The sequence below is a fragment of the Pygocentrus nattereri genome, chromosome 9, assembly GCF_015220715.1.
Source record: "Pygocentrus nattereri isolate fPygNat1 chromosome 9, fPygNat1.pri, whole genome shotgun sequence".
Lineage (NCBI taxonomy): Eukaryota > Metazoa > Chordata > Actinopteri > Characiformes > Serrasalmidae > Pygocentrus > Pygocentrus nattereri.
Window position 1 is genome coordinate 27,150,224 of NC_051219.1, and position 22,941 is coordinate 27,173,164.

Here is a 22,941-nt window from a genome sequence, read left to right on the forward strand (position 1 = left end):
CATTCTTGACTTTCTTAATTCTCTTTACAGCGTCCTACTAGCACACCAAATTAATTTAATACATTTATTTGAAGGTTAATTGGTTTATATTGTAGAAAACATTAATTCACTGCCGAACAGTAGTTCCAAAATCTGCTGTGTATACAAAGCAGCAGCAGCAGCAGAAACAACAGCAACTATGTAATAGGCCCAAAACAAAGGCTTTAGGCAAATCGTAAACAAGGACAATATCAACCAAGAAGGAAAGTATTGAAAAAAGAGGAAAAGTTTCCACAGTTAGTGTAAGGAAGGCATGGCAGACTGAAAGCGTTAGCGAGCTTTTTTAGAATCGTGGGACGTCATCCCATTAATCACTGCTTCCCAAGAAGGTCCATAACAAAGGACGAAACACTAGGGGGGAATCAGTGGCTCTGCAGGAGGTCAAGCACTAGAGAGAAACTTCTCTTTGACTTTCGCTCCCAGGCTGCCCTAAAGGCTACGAGGGCTACAACACACAAGGAGCTGCCTTGTACGAGCATTAATATGCTTTGTTGTGCTTCCCTGAGACAAAGTTCCTTGCTGTTTTCTTGTTTATAATGTGCGTGTGTGTGTGTGTGTGTGTGTGTGTGTGTGTGTGTGTGTGTGTGTGTGTGTGTTTTGATCAGTTTACTCTCACAAACAAACCTGTCACCATATCTTCTCTATAGTTAATCATAAAATAATCACAAATAATAAATCTGACAAACATACAGACCTTCGTATTTTCAGTCCTTGGAAATGATAAATATAGATAGATAGATAGATAGATAGATAGATAGATAGATAGATAGATAGATAGATAGATAGATAGATAGATAGATAGATAGATAGATAGATAGATAGATAGATAAAATGTTCTGTGGTGTGCTTAAACTATAATCTGAAAAATTATAGAATAAAAGAATAAAATTAGCAAATAAAGTGTAATCGTGCATTAAAATGTGCAGAAGTGGGTTCTCTATAAAGGATATCAGCTCAAGCCAATCCAAATTCAAAGTTTATTTGTACAGTGCTTTTAATAAAAGGCATTGCCACAAAGCAGCTTTAGGGAAAATCTGGATCCAAACCCCCATGAGCTTTACCAGGAATCAAGATTCAAAAGGGGGACCTATCCTTCTCTGGTTGACAGCAAAACAATAATACAAGAGCAATATGAGCAGAAAATAAGATTTCAAAATTAGTTTAATTAATATTAAAATACAAATAAAAAGTGTTATTTTCACTTAGAGAATCAACAAAACTTTTGCACACAACTGTGTGTTGTGTCTTACTACCATGAGCATATTGACATATTCACATTTCTCTTATTTCCAGCTCATAGCACTCATGTTCTTGTTCTCTCTCTCTCTCTCTCTCTGCCTCTATTATCATACGGTGGCTTGAGTTTTTCCACAGGAGCTGCGGCAACAGCAATTGAAGTTGATGCATCCCCCGCCGTGTAAGATTGTAATTGTAATTGACTAGAACAACTCCTTACATATGAACCCTCTGTAAACTGCCCCCACCCTGGATAAGCCAAGCAGAGGGGATCCATCCCACTCATTGGAGACGGCACTTTCAACCAAACCCAGTTAATATTCAATGCCTCATTAAAAATGAATTGGCGGGCTGTTAAAAAGAAAATCAGGCACATATGAGAACACAAAATCCCAGCATTTATTTTTAATTATTCTTTATGTTTCACATTTGGCCAGAGGGCTCCCCTGGTCCCTGTTGCAAGCATCAAGGGCACAAACGTTAAAACCGTCTGGGACAAAAGGGGCCGTAAATGCCAAATTGGGGCAATCTCACGTTGGATTGGTCCGAGGAGACCATAGTTCATTTCTCCTGCTGAAATATTCAGGAGCTTCTCATTTGGCCTCTGAGATGCTGAGGGTATGCTTGGGCTGTTGTAAGACCATTCGACAGGTCTTGCTAGCATCCAGATATTCTTAAACCAGGAGTACCACTTCCTTGCACATTATAAGGTGCTTTCATATTTCATCCGAATACATGGATCCACATCCAGGACTGATTCTATGTTCATTTAGAGAGGGTCATTACAGGTTTGGTTTAATAAAAATGATATATTTTATAGACTGATTACAAAAATCTGCACATCATATCTTATTTCTATATATCTTCTATAAGTTTCATATGTGTTTTCAAAAATGGCTTTCACACTTGACCATTCGCACTGACCATTTGGTGCAAGTGGCTTAGTTATGGTAAGGCCATTATCAACTAATTAATAAGCCTTTCTTGAGTTAAATTGCAGGGCAACATGTATAGAAGCCAGATACTGAATATAGAGTACACAACATCTAAAATTTAAATAATTTATTCAATATAGACCAACCCAGAATAGAGGACAAAATTTACTCTCTGAACCAATTGTAACTTTCCAAAATTCAGTTTAAACCCAAATGTAGCCTGACAAAATTCTGTCTGAACTCCACTGTAGCCCAATTTTGTTTTGCCAACCTGACTTTACCATGACAAAATTTTGTCTGAACTAGATTGTAACTTGAGAAAATTGTCTGAACTATAGCCTGACAAATTTCTGTCTGAGCTCGACTGTAGCACAACAAAATTCTGTCTCAACCCAACTGTAGCTGATAATATGCTGTCTGAACTCGCCTGTAGCTGACAACATGCTGTCTGAACTCGACTGTAGCTGACAACATGCTGTCTGAACTCGACTGTAGCTAACAACATGCTGTCTGAACTCGACTGTAGCTGACAGCATGCTGTCTGAACTCGACTGTAGCTGACAACATGCTGTCTGAACTCGACTGTAGCTGACAGCATGCTGTCTGAACTCGACTGTAGCTGACAACATGCTGTCTGAACTCGACTGTAGCTGACAACATGCTGTCTGAAATCGCCTGTAGCTGACAACATGCTGTCTGAACTCGACTGTAGCTGACAACATGCTGTCTGAACTCGACTGTAGCTGACAACATGCTGTCTGAACTCGACTGTAGCTGACAACATGCTGTCTGAACTCGACTGTAGCTGACAACATGCTGTCTGAACTTGACTGTAGCTGACAACATGCTGTCTGAACTCGACTGTAGCTGACAACATGCTGTCTGAACTCGATTGTGAACTCAACTGTAGCTGACAACATGCTGTCTGAACTCGACTGTAGCTGACAACATGCTGTCTGAACTCGACTGTAGCTGACAACATGCTGTCTGAACTCGACTGTAGCTAACAACATGCTGTCTGAACTCGACTGTAGCTGACAACATGCTGTCTGAACTCGACTGTAGCTGACAACATGCTGTCTGAACTCGATTGTGAACTCAACTGTAGCTGACAACATGCTGTCTGAACTCGACTGTAGCTGACAACATGCTGTCTGAACTCGACTGTAGCTGACAACATGCTGTCTGAACTCGACTGTAGCTGACAACATGCTGTCTGAACTTGACTGTAGCTGACAACATGCTGTCTGAACTCGACTGTAGCTGACAACATGCTGTCTGAACTCGATTGTGAACTCAACTGTAGCTGACAACATGCTGTCTGAACTCGACTGTAGCTGACAACATGCTGTCTGAACTCGACTGTAGCTGACAACATGCTGTCTGAACTCGACTGTAGCTGACAACATGCTGTCTGAACTTGACTGTAGCTGACAACATGCTGTCTGAACTCGACTGTAGCTGACAACATGCTGTCTGAACTCGACTGTAGCTGACAACATGCTGTCTGAACTCGACTGTAGCTGACAACATGCTGTCTGAACTCGATTGTGAACTCGACTGTAGCTGACAACATGCTGTCTGAACTCGCCTGTAGGTGACAAAATTCTGTTTGAACCTGACTGTAATCTGACAAAATTCTGTTTGAATCTAACTGTAACCAGACAAAATTTTGTCCCAACCTGAATGCAGCCCAAGAACATATGGTATGAAACCAGATTGTAATCCAAGAAAATTGTCTGAACCCAGCTGTAGCCTGGCAAATTTCTGTCTGAACTTGAGTGTAGTTTGACAAAATTCTGTCCCAATCCAACTGAACTCAACCATCAGGAAACCAAAAACTGTACACATTCCTGAAGATAGCACCTGTTATGTTACATTTTAGTATTGCCCTCTTGATTTCGGTTAAGGACTCTGATATGCCAGATTAACATCTGTTTAAGGTAATAAAACTAGAAAGAACAAAAAAGAAGAAATACCACAGCATTTGTATATGAGAAAGAGGTTTGAATAACTCGAAGTGAGATCACAACCCAACTTGAAATATAATTATAAACATTCTATAAATACTTAAGAAATGTCAAAATCTATCCAGACCAAGCTATTTACATTGGGTTCAGAAAAATATTTCATGCTCTAACAATGTACCCTTCGTAAAACTGCTGACGACAGATCCCGCCTTTGCTGTGTCTGACCCGTAATACCCTGCAGGCTCCAGGGAAATCGGCCCCGGCGGCACAAACACAATTTCTCTAATGTCATTTGTGGACGGCCGGGGCCCAGGAACCCTCGCCCTGTCATCGGGCCTCAGCGAACAGGCAGGAAACGCAGGGTGACACATGACAGATTCTTAGGCTTGTGCGATCAGACAGCTTGAGCACCCCCTTGCCCGGCCCTTCTCAACGACCCCGCTTTCTCCCACTCAACCAATCAGCTGCTCAGTGTGACCACCGCTCTGTGTGTAAAATAGGCAGAAATTAATACATTATTAACTCACTCCTGGAGGGTCAAGTCATCTCATCAAGACTAATCAAGTCAGGCGGGGCATGCATGGTTTCAGCACTTTGGGAGTAGATATGGGACGAGTGTGTTTATATATGTGTGTCTTTGGGGGAGGACAGGGTCTGTATATGAGCTGATAAGAGCTGCAAATATCTTTAACATATCAGAAACCTTTAAAGATTTCTTATAAAATAGAAACTATTAAACGATTACATTTTCACAATTTTTCCATTTTTATTCAAATGAAGTCCATCAGCCAAAACAAGTTTGGTGTTTAAAGTATTCATCTTTAGTTTTGCACTGGAGCTAAGAGGCTAATGTTGCTAACAAGAAAGTGTATCTGAGATGATATAAATGTATAAAGATGTATGCATACAATTTGCCAATTGGTGGGATATTAGATTGCATTATTTGTTAGTTACATTAGCTTCACAGCTCCAGTACAAAATGAAGCAAGAGAACTTTGGAGATCATTTATTTTCCATGTCCTGCACCTTCTATACTTACTATCTTTCAACACTTCTCTTTTCTATGAACTCTTTTCATTTGTTAAAAAACATAGGTCCTCTAGGATATGTTGCTCCAGCTAGCACCCTATGAACTCATAACCTCCACCTCCAGGTTGGCCTCTCTCCAGCCTCAGGCAAAGCTGCCAAATGCCACACAGAGCAGCTCACCACATTTGATCGATTGCTCCATTCATTGATGACTATGTTAGTGAACCTGAACACATTGGAGGAAAACCTCAAATATGAGTGCAAAAGTCCTGACCTTAATAATCAGCTGTGAAAGCAATCAAGAACTAGGGTTCTAACCTAAAGCATGAATGGTATCATATAACCAGTGATATGTTGGGGACCACCGCAAAAGTTCATTATTATTTGGTCACCATAAAATCCCATGCAACGCTTTGCATGTAAGTTGTGATGTGTCAGTGCATTCAAGCTCATTTGTTCCTCCAAATATTTTTAAATAACATTAAATGAAGATTCTTTGTCTGTTAAGAGATATTGCAAAACTATGTGACAACAGCTACCAGTATATATCACATGCAGGGAGGCTGCTGCATCTGGTGGTCTTTAAGGGGCTGGTCTTCCAGACTGCAATTCCACAACTAGGTTTAAACCAAGTGATTCTGGATGGTTGCTACGGTAATGTTAGGACTTTGCTAAGGTACACCAGGAGGTGGCTAAGATGTTGCTAGGTTATTGCTATGTTAGCCCAAGTGGTTGCTAAAGAGTTGCTAGGAATGGTATCCCAGGCGGTTGTTAATGTGTTGCTAGGCTGTTGCTGTAATATCCCAGGTGGTTGGTAAGGTGCTGCTAGGCCATTTCTATGGTATCCCAGGTGGTTGCTAATATGTGTGTATATATTTACGCTAGTATGTATGTGAGTCTGTATGTACATTTACATTTACAGCATTTGGCTGATGCTGTTATCCAGAGCGACTTACAATTTGATCATTTTACACAGGGAGGCCAAGATGGTGTTAGGAGTCTTGCCCAAGGACTCTTATTGGTATAGTGTAGGGTGCTTGCCCTGGTAGGGGATTGCACCCCAGTCTACAGTGTAGAAGGCAGAGGTGTTAACCACTACACTAACCAACCACCATGTCTGTGAGGGTCAGTGTGATAGATTGCACAGCAATATTGCATAATATCACCTGCAATATCCAAAGCATGAGCAAGATTTTAAGACAGTGTCTCATACAGTGTGACATGCAATAAACTTTTATGGCTGCCAAGAATAAGAATCAGGAACATAAATGAATAACTAGAAGCAACAATTGAGGCAGCTTTAGAAAATAACTGTTCTAGTGCTAAGCTGATACTCAGGGTACAGAAATTCTGGCACGTGCCTGGATCCACTTTTTATGCCTTACTTTTCCAGACTCCACAGTTAACATGCCCTGTGGTGAAACCTCACTGACCCTCACCCACGCGACTCCTGTAAGGGACATGTCGGGTGTTTAGGGCGCCAGCAGCAGATGGGTGCAGTCATAACGAGTGGGCGAGCGTGGGAGAGGAAAAGGCACAGTCTTCGCTCGCTCTCTGGCGCTGTGTAGGCAGCCAGCGGGTTAAACTTTAACCAGGCCTGAGTCCCCCACCTCCTGCTTAAGGACAGCCATGATGGATGGGATTGGTCATTGTGTCCAATGCAGGGACTTTGGCTTCTAGGGCTGTGGGCCTCTTGTTAATCTGACCTTACCATCCAGACTGGACAGCTGAGCAGAATGCCATAGAAAATAAATTGAGAAATAATCCTAGAAAATCTGAAATGATGGGATGATGAAATATGATCATTGCCGAATGCCTAAGGATGCAACCCCAATTTTTAAAAATTTGCTTCAAATATAAACAAGTGCAAAATGAATGTATGTATACAAATAAGATGTCATTTAGCTGAAATAGGCATAGCAGAATATGATTAGAACTAGAAGGCAGATCTCCAAGACCAGGGCTGGTGATCACTGCTAAATGGATCACACATACATCCAGTCACACTTTTCGTTTATGGCCCTCAATAGCTGAACTAAAGTTGCTCAAATTGTCAACTGGTGAAACTGACTCTCAAAAGATGAGGTTGATGGTTGGGTTGAGGTTTAAGTATTTTGGTTGTAATGCAAAGACCTCCAAAAAAATTAGGGAAGGATGTGAAAAAAGTAAAATAAACAAAATAAAGGAGTTTGTACATCTGCGTTGACCTGTGTTTAAACAAAAACAGCACAGGATATTTAATGTATTTATTTAATGTTTTACCTTACCATCCAGACTGTTACCAGCTTAAAGTTGAGTACATCATGGAATGGGGGTGTGTATACTGAGTGACTTGCACATCTGTAAATGCACCATTAACTCTGAAAGATATGTGCATATTTCAAAACATGTTGCCTTCTAGACATCATCTTTCTCAGGGACATTCATGCTTATTTCAATATGACAATATTACAACAGCATGGCCACATAAAAAGAGAGTGCAGGTGCTAAGCTGACCTGCCTACAGTTTAGACCTGTCTCATTTTGAAAACTGTGGTGCACTATGAAATGTAAAATACAACAATGAAGACCTATCCTGTTGTGCAGCTGAAGATGTATATACTATAACAATGGCCAAATTAGTTGTTGTCTTAGGTCTTCGAACGAACATGATGTTCTTGCACTGGTTTCAATTAACTAAAAAGATTTTACTAATCACTGCTTTCTGTTCTTATTAACATCTCACATATAGTCTCAAATTTTTTGGTTTGTAAGTGAAAGGCAAGGTGAGCATATACAAGCATATACAGTAGAACAGGTAGATAAATTGTTAGCAAGAAATTGTTGTGGTTGTAAAGGTGCAGAAGTGTTGTTTAAGTTGCAAACAATGACATCGTACATATACATTATTATAAAAGACTTCTGTTAGTTAAGGTTGATTCCAAGCCTGAATGTAGCACCCTGATTAAGACTCAGAATGCCTTCTGGGTGTGTGCAGCTGTGTTGTGGCATCAATGAGGCTCAAAAGAGAGAGAGAGTGAAAGAGTGTATACCACACCCCTCTCACTCTGCTATGAAAAATTCCGCATGGACTCATCCATCACTTGGGCCTAAACGCAGCCTGCTCCACTGCTGACATGAGGTTAACAACTTGACATAGACACAGACCATCACAGGGCTGACTTACTGAGAGCAGAAGAGGTGGCCGGGCCCGACGTACCAATACTTGTCGAATACTCAGAAAGTGCTCTTAATGTTATCCATTGCAAGGCATATTATTAAGTATCTATGATCAAATTTCCAGTAAACTAAAAGCAATTTTGGTATTTTATGGCCCACATGAATCCTTGTGTGTGTCCCATGTGAATCTATGCTGTTCTATGGTTCTAGTCCAACAACAAATTTGTGCTTGTAGGTAGAAGAGGAAATATTCTATTATGATGAAAGATGAACAATGTTACATTTTCGAGTTTTTTTGTTGTTTGTAACAAACAAAATCAAGTCAGAATTTCAGACTTGAATATTGTCAATGACAAATGTAAATCAAAAGTAATCAATTATGCAACTAACCATATATTTCATTATGTAACTATATAAATGTATGCAAATAAGTACATAATTCAACATGCATCAGAACAACAATAATAACTATACATTTTTAAGGGACAGAAATCGTACAGATGTAATCTGGACTTCGAAGCAACTCTTTTAAAACAAAAACCACAGCTTAGACAAATAGCAGACTATATAGACATATACCATAAAGGGTATACAAATTTGACATATTAAATTAGATTATATTTGGCTTAATGTTCTACAGCAAATGTTCATTCCAACACTTTCTCTCTTTTTTACTGATCTGATGGGCCACTGAGAAACAGTTCAGAGGAGCAGAGGAGAAATCGGAAGTGAATTATGCGAGTTGCGGGAGTGGCCGTGTCTAATATGGAGCTGGCCGTCATGCGGGGGGAAATTTGGCCTAATGCGAGTCCCCCTGGTTTCAGCATGAAGGATGGGCGTCCAGAGCAGGCCCAGTTTTTAATTGCACTTAAAGCCGAATGGCAGAACATCAATCTTGATGAGTGGATCTGCATCCCTGCTCACCCAGGACAATCTATCACCATCCACACACACACACACACACACACACACACACACACACACACACACACACACACAAATTACACTAAGCCATCTGCAGATTTCTCAGGTACCACCTCCCTCCTTATAAACCCCCCAAGTCACCATCAACACTGACAGTACAGTACAATCACCTACAAACTAAACATACCACACACACACACATATATACTCAAGATTGCTTTATACCTTATCAACATAACCCACATGTACTATATATATATATGTATGTGTATGTGTGTGTGTGTGTGTGTGTGTGTGTGTGTGTTTTAATCAGTTTACTCTCACAAACAAACCTGTCACCATATCTTCTCTATAGTTAATCATAAAATAATCACAAATAATAAATCTGACAAACATACAGACCTTCGTATTTTCGGTTCTTGCAAATGATAAATCTATATATAATGAATGTGAAATCATATTGCTCTTTCAGTTTTATAAAAAAAAACAACAACTATGTGAAAAATTTAAATCATTAAATTATTTCCAATATTAAACTATCATAACAATTTGTACATCAGTTTGTGTTAGTTATAAGTTCTAGTTCTCTGATGACCCAAGATGTGGGCAAATTACTGGAGAAAATGTCCAAACATTAAAGGGTTAATGAGACGAGGTCATCATTTTTGCACTCAGTCGTATACTTCCACAGTCAAGTGTGATAAGTGTGACAACCTACTCAGGTATTTAACTACTGCCCCACTCCAGCACAGCTTTCTACAGGAGTAAATAGTAGTAGAGTGACCTCTAAGAAGTAGCCAGAGTTTTGTTTGGTGAAAATGGTTTGTGTCTTGCAATGTTTTTATAGCCCATGTGTGAGTGAACAAAGTTAGAGGAACAGAAAATGGAGGGTGAATGCATGTTCTCAGTTAAGAGCATGAAGGAGAGGAAACGTGAGACTATTGGTGCCGTCCATTCAGGAGGCAGCTGTGTAAGTAGGCAGCTGTGTAAGCAGACAAATGCTGTCACATTCAGAAGGCAGCATAAGTCAGCTATCTTCTACATTCCTTATTTTGACCATATCTCAAGGCAACGTTGCATGTGTCCCACAATACCGTTCACTGGCCGAGAGTTACATTGCTTCTTCTGCCTTCACTGTTTTGAGTGATTGCCATATTTGTTTAACATATTTAACATGTCGCGGCTATCGGAAAAGAAAAAAAAAACTTGTATCTACATTTTTTTTCAGTTTTTTCAGTTTTTAGCATAATTTGAAAAAAGCCTGTCACCCCTCACATTATTTGTGAATTTCATGAAGATTGGACCAAAAGAAATGGCCCAAAATTACTCTGCAAAATGTCTGGTTCCATTGACTTTCATTTAAAGTAAAGTAGGTTTCTTCCTTCTCTTGTAAAGTTGTCATTTTAGAGATACAACATTTTTTTCTGACAACAGCAATATGTGTTTGTACATTGCTATTAATTGTTGCTATTAGGCAGTTCGATGGTCTAAAGTGACCTGACAGGCAGCATTTGTAACTTATTAGGTGACACTAACATTATTTAGCTGCACTAGCGGGCTTGCTGTGTAAACAGGCAGGATCTTCAATACAACAGAAAGCCCACTTTAACATACAGATTTTTTTCTGTCCCCAGGGATTAACATTATAGAAGTGGAGAGGTGGTGGCTGAGGAGCTGTTATGGCGAGAAAACAGCAGTATATGGCAGAAGGCAGCTACTTTCCAGTGTATGTGGTGGCAAAGACGGCATAACCAGTGCTACAGACTGATGTTGTTCTCTAAACGATGAAAAATACTGGACAATGTAGAAGCTCTGAAATTAAAACGTTTTTCTAGATAAATACCACATATGCTTATTTTTGCCTGCTGCGTATGTTTGACTTGCATTCCTATGCTTATCATAGTCATATCAGCATTGACAGCTAAATTTCAGTCTAGGGGCTTAAAAACCAAATCCGTTAAATAAAATGCTTATTAACCAGCATAGCTGATTGGGTGTGATCCTTTTTTCTAACTACATTTTGCACAAATTTATACATAGTTTTTATCCTTTGTGTGTTTGACATAAAGCAGATTCCTTAAGGTTGAAGATGACAGTGAGTGAATTGAAATGACTCACAAACTAGTAGTCACGATTATCTGTATTTATCTGGGGTGTCAAGTCAAGTATACAGAGGCAGATCAAACTCATTAAAGCAGCCTGTTATTCATGCCCAAATTTCCACAACAGCATCAATGCAAGGAAAACAGCTGCTACAGATTTGGCATCCATCCTTACGCACTGAGATGATCCACCTGAGAAGTGATTGTAAGCTGAGTTAGCACAGGTAAACAGATAAAACATGAACAGAGCAGTTAAACTTGTGATATATTCTGAAGCACTGCGCTGAATGAGATGCCTGCTTTTCAGTTAAAATGCTGCCTTTCAAGGCGGTGACTAGTTAGACAGCTGCCTCCAGAATGGAGCACACTAAAGGTCTTGAGTGTTCTGTTGTCGTGGGCTACAGCCATGCAATACTTCATTATATAGAACACATGGAGCAGCTGCTGATTTTAGATGTAGCTGATGGAAATGACAATTAAAGGGATTCAGGGCTACAAGACATTCAAAAATGTAAGTGATAATTTAAAGAAAAATTCAATTTACACACACATCTGCTTTCTTACCTAAAATTTGAAAAATTCCAAGAGTCCAAGTCTTTCCCAGCGCTACAAGGCTAATTAAGGCCATGGCTGTTACTGTTTATAATGGCCAGTTTCAGATGAATAAGGCAGCATGATACGTAAAGCCACTTTCAGGAGATGTTAACACTCGTTGAATGACTCAGTGGTCAGAACCAATGGTGCTATGCCAGAAAATACCCAATTCTGGGAAGTCCATCATTTTTAAGTTCAAGTTATCAAAGGCAAAGTTACACATGGCAAACCTTGTGACTGGCCCAGGTAAGACATACCTACACACACACACATTGCGCTCATTAATAATCTTACATTCACTCAGCTGCCAATTCGCTGCACCTCTTTGTTTACTCTGTTGTAAATGTCATTTATGTTGGCGTGGTGCTGCTACAATATATGCGCTGAGTTTTTGCATGGTTGTTTATTTGAACTAGCTATTGGTGCACCCTCTGATTCCTCACAGCTGTGTATAAAGTGCAACCATTGATTAATTTATATACACAGTATCTGAATACAGCTCATAATGTGTGTATAAGTTAATAAATATGTGTGTGTGTGTGTGTGTGTGTGTGTACACACAGTTCTAAGTGCATTAAAAATATTTGTACATATGTATACATATAAGCTTCATCCTTTTCTAACATGGAAAAATAAATAACTTTGACTGGACTAAATGTGTATGAAATTAATACACGTGTATTTGTAACCATTCAGCAGAATCCAGATGGGTGCGGATAAAAGGGAAAATACCGTTTTTACTACCATAAGACTTAAGCGTAGTCATGTAAAAAGTATGGGTCAAAACCAAGAGGCGGAAGAAGATCACAATAGTGATCATAACAACAAGCTGACAAAACAAAAGGGCAAGGCAGAAGACGTGGTCAAAAGACATGCAAAAGGTTCCAAAACACAGAGCAAAATGCTCAGCAAGTTCACAAAGAAACAGTACTTCGCACTGACTACTACTAAAGCCCGGGCTTATATACTATCTGGTTAAAACATGTGACACTAAAACACAGGTGATCCCTCTCAATAATCAGGGGATTGAGAATGCTGATAGGTTGGCACCCGAGTGTCAGAAGCAGTGGCGGACAGTAACTAAGCAAAACTAAGTAAAAATATCTTACTTTTTATTCCACTACATTTTGAGAAATCTGTTCTTCCTTTTGGTTTCTGTGTGTATAAAAACGTAATATGTCAAAACAAAAGAAGCACAAAGTAAGAACACCAATCAGGGCACAGCGGTCTTTGTTCTGAGCTTATTTTGACCTGTTGGTCATACCGACCCAGTGCAAGCACATGGTTCAGCGTCAGTGCAGCAGCGTAAAAATACATACATCTACCTACATGATGGAACTAACCTAACTTTGTGTAAATAGACCACAATACAGAAATATCTACACATATGCAGTCGTGACTGGCATGTTTCCTTTTTTCTGAATTCATACAAACACTTTCATTTTATAATAAATTAGTTTGTTAGTTTTTGTTAGTCCATACAGTAAAGGAAAACCTATTTGTGATCCTGAGTTTAAAGCAATTTTTTATTCAACTTGTAATAAAGTTACAAAGTAATGTTAAACTGAAACTTTGCTTGTTTGTAAAAATGATTTCAGAGCCACTCGGTTCTCCCTGTTGGAAACTGTTTACCTTCAGTGTTTTGTGCTTATGGTAATTTTAATAGAAATCAGCATCACTAATTAATGACATTTTATTAAAAGACTGGTTTACCAAGAGAGACACTGGAGAATTTTCACCTAAACTGAGTTCATGAAGTGAGTCTTGTTACAAAAACGATAACAGGACATTAGAGCCATAATTACTCTTTTAGTACTTTTACTTTTGATACTTAAGTACATTTGAAGGCAAATACTTTTGGACTTTTACTCAAGTTGAGGTCTAGAGTAAGAACTTTTACTTTTACTGGAGTAATATTTTACCTTAGGTATCTCAACTTTAACTCAAGTACATGATTTGTGTACTTCATCCACCACTGGTCAGAAATGACGTGATCTCCAGTATTATTCTGGGTTGTGTAGTCAGTCTCAAAGTCCGAATCAGGAGGCAGTTGAGAAGTCATATGATCTCCCGAAGGAGTCTGGGTAATGTTGTCCATTTCAGTTCGAGAATCTGTCCAAGATGTGACAGTACTGCCCCCCAGAGAGTCTGGATGGACGACCCCTGCACCCACCACCAGCTCTGCAAACAGGGGCTGAGCCAGAACCACCAAGGCGCTGGACAGAGGGTACCACCTCTTGAGAATGACGTAGATGGGCAAGAAGAGAACTAGTCAGCCCCTTACATGGGTGACCCCTGGGACGAGGAGCTAGCCTATCTGGGTGTCAACTGTGAAAATCTACGACGAGTGCCGACATCCAACATTGTTCCTCTGGGCCATAACCCTCCCAATCAACCAGGTATTGAAGTAGTCCGCCGCGTCTCCTGGAGTCCAGCAACCTACAGACGGAGTAGATTGGAGCCCCATCTATCTCCTCCAGTGGTGGATGCAAGACCGAGGCCCAGCAACTACAGGCTTAAGAAAAGAAACATGAAATGAGCATGAGACTAACCTATACGTAAGTCTAACCTATACATAACATCATTCTCTTCACTGTTTTAAATGGCCCAATATACTTTGGTTGCAGCTTTCTACAAATTCCCTCAGTTTGTCAGAAATCCTTAGTGGCCAGCCACACTCGATCTCCTGGCAGAGATCCTTGTGTCAGTCTGCTTGTTCTTTGTGTTATTGTAGCACCTGGTCATTCCTGGTCATCCACTCGTCCATGGCTGGAACATTAGTCTGTATGCCTGTCCAAGGTGCCAGGGGTGGTTAGAAGCCCAGCATACACTGGAAGGGAGTCATACCTGTAACAGAGCTGGTAAAAGGGTTTTGTGCCATTTCAGCCCATACTAGATATTTGGACCAATCAAAGCAGTTTTCATAGCAGATCAACCTAAGGAACTTGTCTAATTCCTGATAAACCCTTTCACATTGACTGTTTGACTGCTGGTGATATCCAGAGTATAGACTAATAGACAGCCCAATACACTCAAAGAAGGCAGCCCAAACCTGAGAGGTGAACTGGGGTCCTCTGTCAGAGATAATATCTTTAGAGATCCCGAAGATCCGGAATAACTGTTGAAATAGAGCTTGTGCAGTTTGAAAAGGTTGTGGTATATCCCTGCGATTCTGTCAACAAAGTCAATTGTTATGTGGGACCATGGCCTGTTAGGCACTGGCAAGGGCATTAGTTTACCAGCTGGCAGAGTCTTAGGAGTCTTACATTGTGAACAAATCAAGCAAGAGGATATAAAAGCGTGAATGTCCTTCATCATCAACTCCCACCAATAACACTGGGCAAGAAGCTTGTGGGTCCGTGTCTCTCTGGGATGCCCTGATGTCAAGGAGGAATGGTCCCAGGTGATAAGTCGAGTACAGAAAGGTTCAGGTACATATAGTTTCTGAGGAGGGCATTGACATGTTTGACATGTGTCTCTAGGTCTGGGGAATACACTAGGATCTCTAGATAAGCTATGACATATTTTCCTAACATGTCTCTGAGTACATCATTGATAAATGCCTGAAACACAGAGGGGGTGATAGAGAGTCCATATGGCATCACCTGGTATTCATAGTGCCCCCTGGTGGTCACAAATGCTGTCTTCCACTCATCTCCCTTCTTTACTCAGACTAAATTGTAGGCACTACATAGGTCCAATTTAGTAAAATATCTAGCTCCTTGGAGCTGTTCTAAAGCTACTGGAACTAAAGGCAGAGGATAGGGGTATGGCTTAGAAATCTGGTTGAGTGCTCGGCAGTCAATGCAGGGGTGTAGACCACCATCTTTCTTCTTAATGAAGAAGAAACTGGAAGGTATAGGGGAAGTGGATGGACATATGAAATCTTGATGAAGAGTCTCTTCATTATATACATCAAGGGCCCTTTGCTCCTCTTGGGCTAGGGGATATACTCGGGACTTTGGGAAAACTGGATCTTCTGTGAGCTCTATCGCACAATCATAGGCATGAGGAGGCAACTCAGTGACTTTCTGTTTATTGAAAACATCTCTTAGATCTACATTATCTGGGGGAATGACAAAAGTGGTATCAGCATCAAGGCTTTCTATGGAAGTGGACCAAATGGACATGGAAGGGATGGTTAAACAGGATTGGACACAATACTCTGACCACTTAGTGATTGCATGTTCAGACCAGAAAATGGTAGGATTATGTCTCTCAAGCCAGGGTAGACCTAATATTAATTCAAATTTGAATTGTTCTAGGACCAGAGAAGACAGGTTCTCATGATGGAGAGCACTGGTTTGCAGTTTGATGGGATTTGTGACTCTTAAAATCGTGCCTACTCCCACCAGTCCTCCATCCAATGCTGCCACTTTCAGACTGTGCTTGAGGTGCTTCACTGGAATTTGCAGCTGCTCCACCAGCTTGGCGTGAATAAAATTTTCTTGTGCCCCAGAATCGATCAATGCTGAAAGATCAAGAGAATGGGAATGACAGTAAATCGTTACAGGCAACAAGACCAATTTTGAGACCAAATACTCACCACATTAGCACATGGAGTAAACTCATCGTGCTGTCCAGGGGTCAGTGCCTTGCATGGTTGTGGTTTGGCTTGACATTGGCATACTTGATGTTCAGCCTTGCGACAAAACAGACATAGATGGTTCTTGATGAATCACACTGCATAGGTTCAGTAGGTTCTGTTGATTCTGCTGTTAGTCGTACTCGTAGGAGCACTCTTCAGTTGCCCTTGGGTTTAGTGTGATTATGCAAAAGATGGTCCAACTTGATTGAAAGTACTGGCGAGTTCATTCAGAATGTCCTCATTAAGTCCTTGATGAAATATTACCAGAAGAGCCACCTCATTCCAACCACTTCTTGTGGATAGAGTTAGAAATTCCAGGGAACAGATGACCACAGAAGAATTCCCTTGCCTTAACTTAGCTAACAATTCCCCGCTAACTTTACGCTCTTAGGGAAGATCAAAGATTGTTTTAAATTCCTTAAGAAACTGGGCAAAAGATAATAGTTGGATATGATTCGAGCTGGCCGTGGCCCACTCTAGCGCCTTATCAGCTAGTCATGAAACAACAAAGGAAATCTTTATCAGAGCTAGCGAGAGAATTATCAAAATAGACTGAACACTGTAAGAGAAAGTCATGACACTTGTCAGGATCACCTCAGAATTTATCTGCTTTACTGACCGGGAATGTGGACATGTTGGGATCCTCCGTCGTGGTAGAGGGTACAGCATTGGTAGCTGAAGCACTGAAGCTAGGAGTCTGAAGTTGCCCCATCAGTCCCTTTATGCTAGCAACCAGCTGGGCTAGCTGAGCTTGCTGTTTGGCTTGTTGGTGTGCGAGTGACTCGAGGGAATGGGTCACTCCAGATGAAACCTGTCGATGACAACCTAAGAGTTGTCCTTATTCTGTTAAAGCCTTCTGAATTACTTCTGGATCCACCATCTGCATGTTAGGCGAGGTATTCTGTAACCATTCAGCAGAATCCAGACGCGTGCGGATAAAGGGAAAAGACTGATTTTCTTATTGTAAAACCTAAGGTTCGCTTCTTCACAGTCTTACTGAGACTCGTGGCTGTGGGTTAGTTCAGTCAGAAATAGGTAGCAAGGACAAGGAAACAGAGAAGAGTGAAGGACCCAGCATTAGAGTTTGGGGGAGCTACTTTTAATGTAGAAAACACAACAGCTTCGGTTACTCGTTGCTGCAGGTCTGAGAGAAAACCATAGCAACTCTTGACTGCTTCTTCTACCCAACGTTTCCCTTTTTTTCTTAGCTCCATCCCCTTTACATACATCACACTGATAACTTTCCTCATTGAACGGCAGCTAAAAGACTAAAACGTTCACAGCGTACTCAAACTAACAATTATTGTAATAGTTGCAAATTATTGCTCTTACATTACTGTAAGACTTAAGCGTAGTCACGTAACAAGCAAGGGTCAAAACCAACAGGCAGAAGAAGATCACAATAGTGATCATAACAACGAGCTGACAAAACAAAAGGGCAAGGCAGAAGACGTGGTCAAAAGACATGCAAAAGGTTCCAAAACACAGAGCAAAAATCCAAGGCAACAGTATAAAAGGGGCAAGCACAATGAAGAGAGATGAACAGGAAAAGGTTGATAAATCAGCAATAACAATCAGTAGAAATGCTCAGCAAGTTCACAAAGAAACAATACTTCGCACTGACTACTACTAAAGCCCAGTCTTATATACTAACTGGTTAAAACATGTGACACTAAAACACAGGTGATCCCTCTCAATAATCAGGGGATTGAGAATGCTGATAGGTTGGCAACCGAGTGTCCGTTGTGATGTGATCTCCAGTATTATTCTGGGTTGTGTAGTCAGTCTCAGAGTCTGAATTAGGAGGACGCTGAGAAGTCACAAGATCTCCCGAAGGAGTCTGGGTAATGTTGTCCGTTTCAGAATCCGTCCAAGGTGTGACAGTATTACACATACAATCAATATTGTATTCATGTGTGTCATATATATGTATATATATGTGTGTGTATGTGTGTGTGTGTGTGTGTGTGTGTGTATCAGATAGACAGATAGACAGACAGATAGATATGGGCTATGGTAGAACAAGTTTTACGTTATAGCCATGCCTGATTTGAGCTGAAGCATGCGCCTTACGTATGACATGAAGAACAGTGCCCCCACCAGTAATACAGCAACAAATGAGGTTGATCCAGACAGCTAAAGGGGGGGCAAAGCCTTTCTAGCAGAAGAGGAAGAAGGGGAGGATGAAAAATGAGAAGAGGATGAGGGAGTGGAGGAGTGGGAGGGGGCGGGGCTTAAGGACCTGCTCTAGTCAGCTTTTTCCAATGGGGGAACATGACGGAGTGGACAGGCTCTATAGGCCGATGTGAATGGGGCTTCTTCCCCTTTACATGATAACTTTGATCCCCTGTGCTTCACACACCAGTCAGCAATATTGTGGAATGGCACTGGGTTAATACTTTAACCAGCGCACTGCATGAGGCTGATAGAGTGTATATGTGTGTAGGAGGGGGGTCCTTAGAGACTGCATCTCAATCAGCGCACATTCCTCAGCTTACAGTAGAGCAGCACAGAAAAGGCTGAGGAAATTTGTGCTCACTGTTCCCTGAGGAAGCTGCATTTTTGTGTTAAAATAGACAGGGAATATACAAAAAAGCATTAACAGATTATAAATGAAATAAATTGATACCACTTCAGGAAAGTGGGATATTGTAATGAGCTTGTAATATACTTAATAAGCCTTTTATAAACTACAGATAAACAAATTAACTGGCTCATAGCACTGTATGTGATACACAAATTTAACACATTTCATTCTATTTACTGCTTAATAAAAGATTAATTTATGGCTTCAGATGTAATTACACTGATGTTTAAATGTTTAATTCAGCATACTTTTTATTTAATAGATTAGTAATTACATGCAGCTAGGCTAAATTAAGCTTTTATAAACATATTGCAGATTTATATATTTTTGTATACAAATATATTGTTCTAATCAAGCCAGTTCATTAATAATGTACTAATTTAATAAAGCATAGTTAGAGCATTAGAGGATGTTGAATTGCCTTGTTACAGTTTAGTTATTGCTTAGTAATATAGTACTTAATATAAATGACCTTGTGCTGGCTTAAAAAGTATTATAAACATCTTCTAATGTCCCCAGCTATACTGAAGTCTTACCAATATATTATATAAACAAAGAAAAAATAAGTAAACACAATTACAGACTAGTGATGACAGTATATTTCCCTCATGCTGAAATTATCTACAAAATAAAATAAATGCAATGCATGGCTTTTTCCAGTGTGTATTTTACTATCAATTGATGTGTACACTGCCTGCCAGGCTGTGGGAGGAACTAGAGTGTTTTTGTTTTTAAATGTTTTAGTACAAAAGCATGTTCTTTTTCTTTTAGTTCTTTTCTGTTCATTTTTACTTTTAATTGGAAAGTTACAGTGAACGTAGAACATTGAAAATAAACAAAGCAAGATGTCCTCAAACTTTTGGCACATAAATTCTATATATAATAGTAAGGTTCGATTTCATCTTTATTGATTTATTTATTCTCTTAAAATGTGTTCTGAGAAGAATTTGTGTCATTTTTTTGCACTAAGCACTACAGTAACCACATCACATAGACTAGAGAGGGAGAGAGAGAGAGAGAGAGAGAGAGAGAGAGAGAGAGAGAGAGAGAGAGAGAAATCGCTCATCATCTCTCCGACAGCAGGGGGAAATCCTCACTTCCTGAAGATGACAGCGCAGACAATGGCGGATCTGCCCATCCGCATATTGGCCGGAACAGGCCAGGTTAATGATTCTGTGCCCACAGCTGAGCTGGAGGACAGAGAGGGATGGAGAGAGAGAGAGAAAGGGAGGGAAGAAGGAGAGGAGGGTGTAAAACATTATCAATTACATCCACTTAAAACACCATTACAGCTGCATGTGGCTTTTTAACTGGTTTTCCACGGCCCGGTTAAAGGCTTTTTAATCCCTTAGAAGAGTGATCACTTACATTTCACTATTCTATTCAAATGTAATTACGCAATTATGTTCATTATACTGTTTAAATGCAATTAAGTAATTACATACTTAGTTACATAATGTATTACATTTACATTCAGATTCTGCACTTCTGACTTTTCATGTGATTTCACTACCAAGAAATGGACAGAAATGTGGTAAAAATGTCAATAATTTTTGATTTGTAATGACTAACAATACAGTCTACATTACAATAACTTTTAATCAGATTTAAACGAGAAAAATATGTTTTCTGTGTATAAATGCAGATGTGCCATGGACTTTACAATCTAAAATTTTTATTCTTTTCATTTATTTGAATGAGCTGAGATGAGGTGAGAAATAACAAACTCCGATTTGCACCATGCTTTTGTTCTTACTGGTAATAGTGATGGGGTCTAGTGCTTCATTCACTGGTTGTAAAATGATATGGCTATTTCATTGTTTTCAAAGGATTAGTGATGAAAGCAGTGAACCCTAGTAGTCCGTGAAGAGTCTGATCTTTCCAACTTTTGTTATTGATCGTAGCAGAATAAACTGGATGTTGATTGTTTCTGGGAGCCAAGGACACCAAATGTATCACTGAGTGTGTTTACATGCACTTCATAATCTAATAACTGCAGAAAATCAGATTTTGTCAGTAATCCCATCAATGCGTTTACATGCATTTGAGTTATCAGGGAAAATGGGAAAACTCTGGGTCTACATGAGTCAGGCGTTAATCGGATGTCCAATAAACTCACAGAAGAACATGTGATATTAAATGCAAACTTCATGCTGTGGCTTTGTTTAAAAAAAAAAAAACATCACATCACTTTACCTGAAAATATGAACATGCATCATCTGGAATTTTCTTTCCATTTCTTACTTATTTCCAGTTTTTACATAGCACAGACTGAGAAATGTGAAAGAAATCAGAGTAAGAGTTTACAGGCACTGAGAAGTCTGATTACTGAGCTAAAATCCAGCCTCTTTATCAGATTTCTTAATCAGATTTCTAGACCTTACTCTAATCTAAGAAGTCAGCGTGTGCTTTTACATGGAAATTTGAATGATCAGAAAGCTGCAGAAATCTGACTCTGATTGATTCCATGTAAATACACTCTTGTTGTAAATACACATGAACCCAGCATTATATAACCAAAAATTCAAATATTACAGAGGATCTTGCCGCCTTTATCCACCTTACACAGACTAAAAACACTCCTAAAGCTCTTCTTTGGTAATTCCCCATTTTTGCTGGTGATGCTGACACCACTGCAAGGCTTCGTTGGTTGCATGCCATTGTTGGTGATATGCAACTACGAGGCACAGCATGATGTTTTTTCAATGCCATAACATAACATAACATATAACATATAAACACAACATTAAGCACAGCTCATCTTTCAGAAAAATGCCATGGAAAATCTTTTTATACTATTTTAACCTCTATTTATAGAGCATCTTTACTAGACATTTGATAGTCCTCTGGTAGCGTCCTCTAAACTTAAAAGTTTATTTTTAAAGCTTAGAGTGATTGTTAGATCTACATCTAGGGTTTTATGACCTTTCTTAACTTTTAAATGACTTTCATATTGAAAATAAACTGTACATATGAAAATATTTTAAAAAGTACAAAAAAATTGTGTTTTGGCACAAATGCTGTCAAAAAGTGCTACCCTCAAGGGTTAGTTTAGCATAGGTTTAGATAGAGAACATGCTTACACCATATTTTGTCACCTTCCGTCTTTTTCTTAATTCTCTGACTACAGGCATTTTATTTTATTTTATTTTTGAAATACATTCTGAAAAAATACACACATGCCTCTTTCACTGGAAAAGTAATGATGTCTCTTTAAAACCCTTCTAAGGTACACAGTTGGATTGTCAGGACACTGCTGTATTATTAAGACTTTGAACAAACTATCTGTTCAATTAATGAAAGAGTTTCTCATGGCAGTAGTGAGTCGTACAGCTTAGCATAGTCTGTTTTCTTAAGACAGGGCACAGAGTTATCTTTTGTAATAAATATTTTCCATCAGTAGAATGCTTGACTGCTTCCTCCACACATGCCTCATTCAGCTGATGTTTTGCACAGCAATGGACCAATGAAATCCACGGTATGGATCACAAGCTGGTGGACAGATAACTTTGGCGGTCCAGAAATGAATGTTCTAAAATGGTGTACTAGAAGTCATATGAGTGTGTGAACGATGAGGTCAAAGTCAATAAGCCTGAACATTAACCTGAATACTCCATTAACAAACCTGGAGCTCAAGTGACTTGATGTTAAACAGTGGTTACTGCAGGGCAATGGGAAGTGCACATATACACTCACCAGCCACTTTATTAGGTACTAACCTTGCTAATAAAAGGTTAGTTCCACTTTTGCCTTCAGAACTGCCTTAATTCTTCGTGGC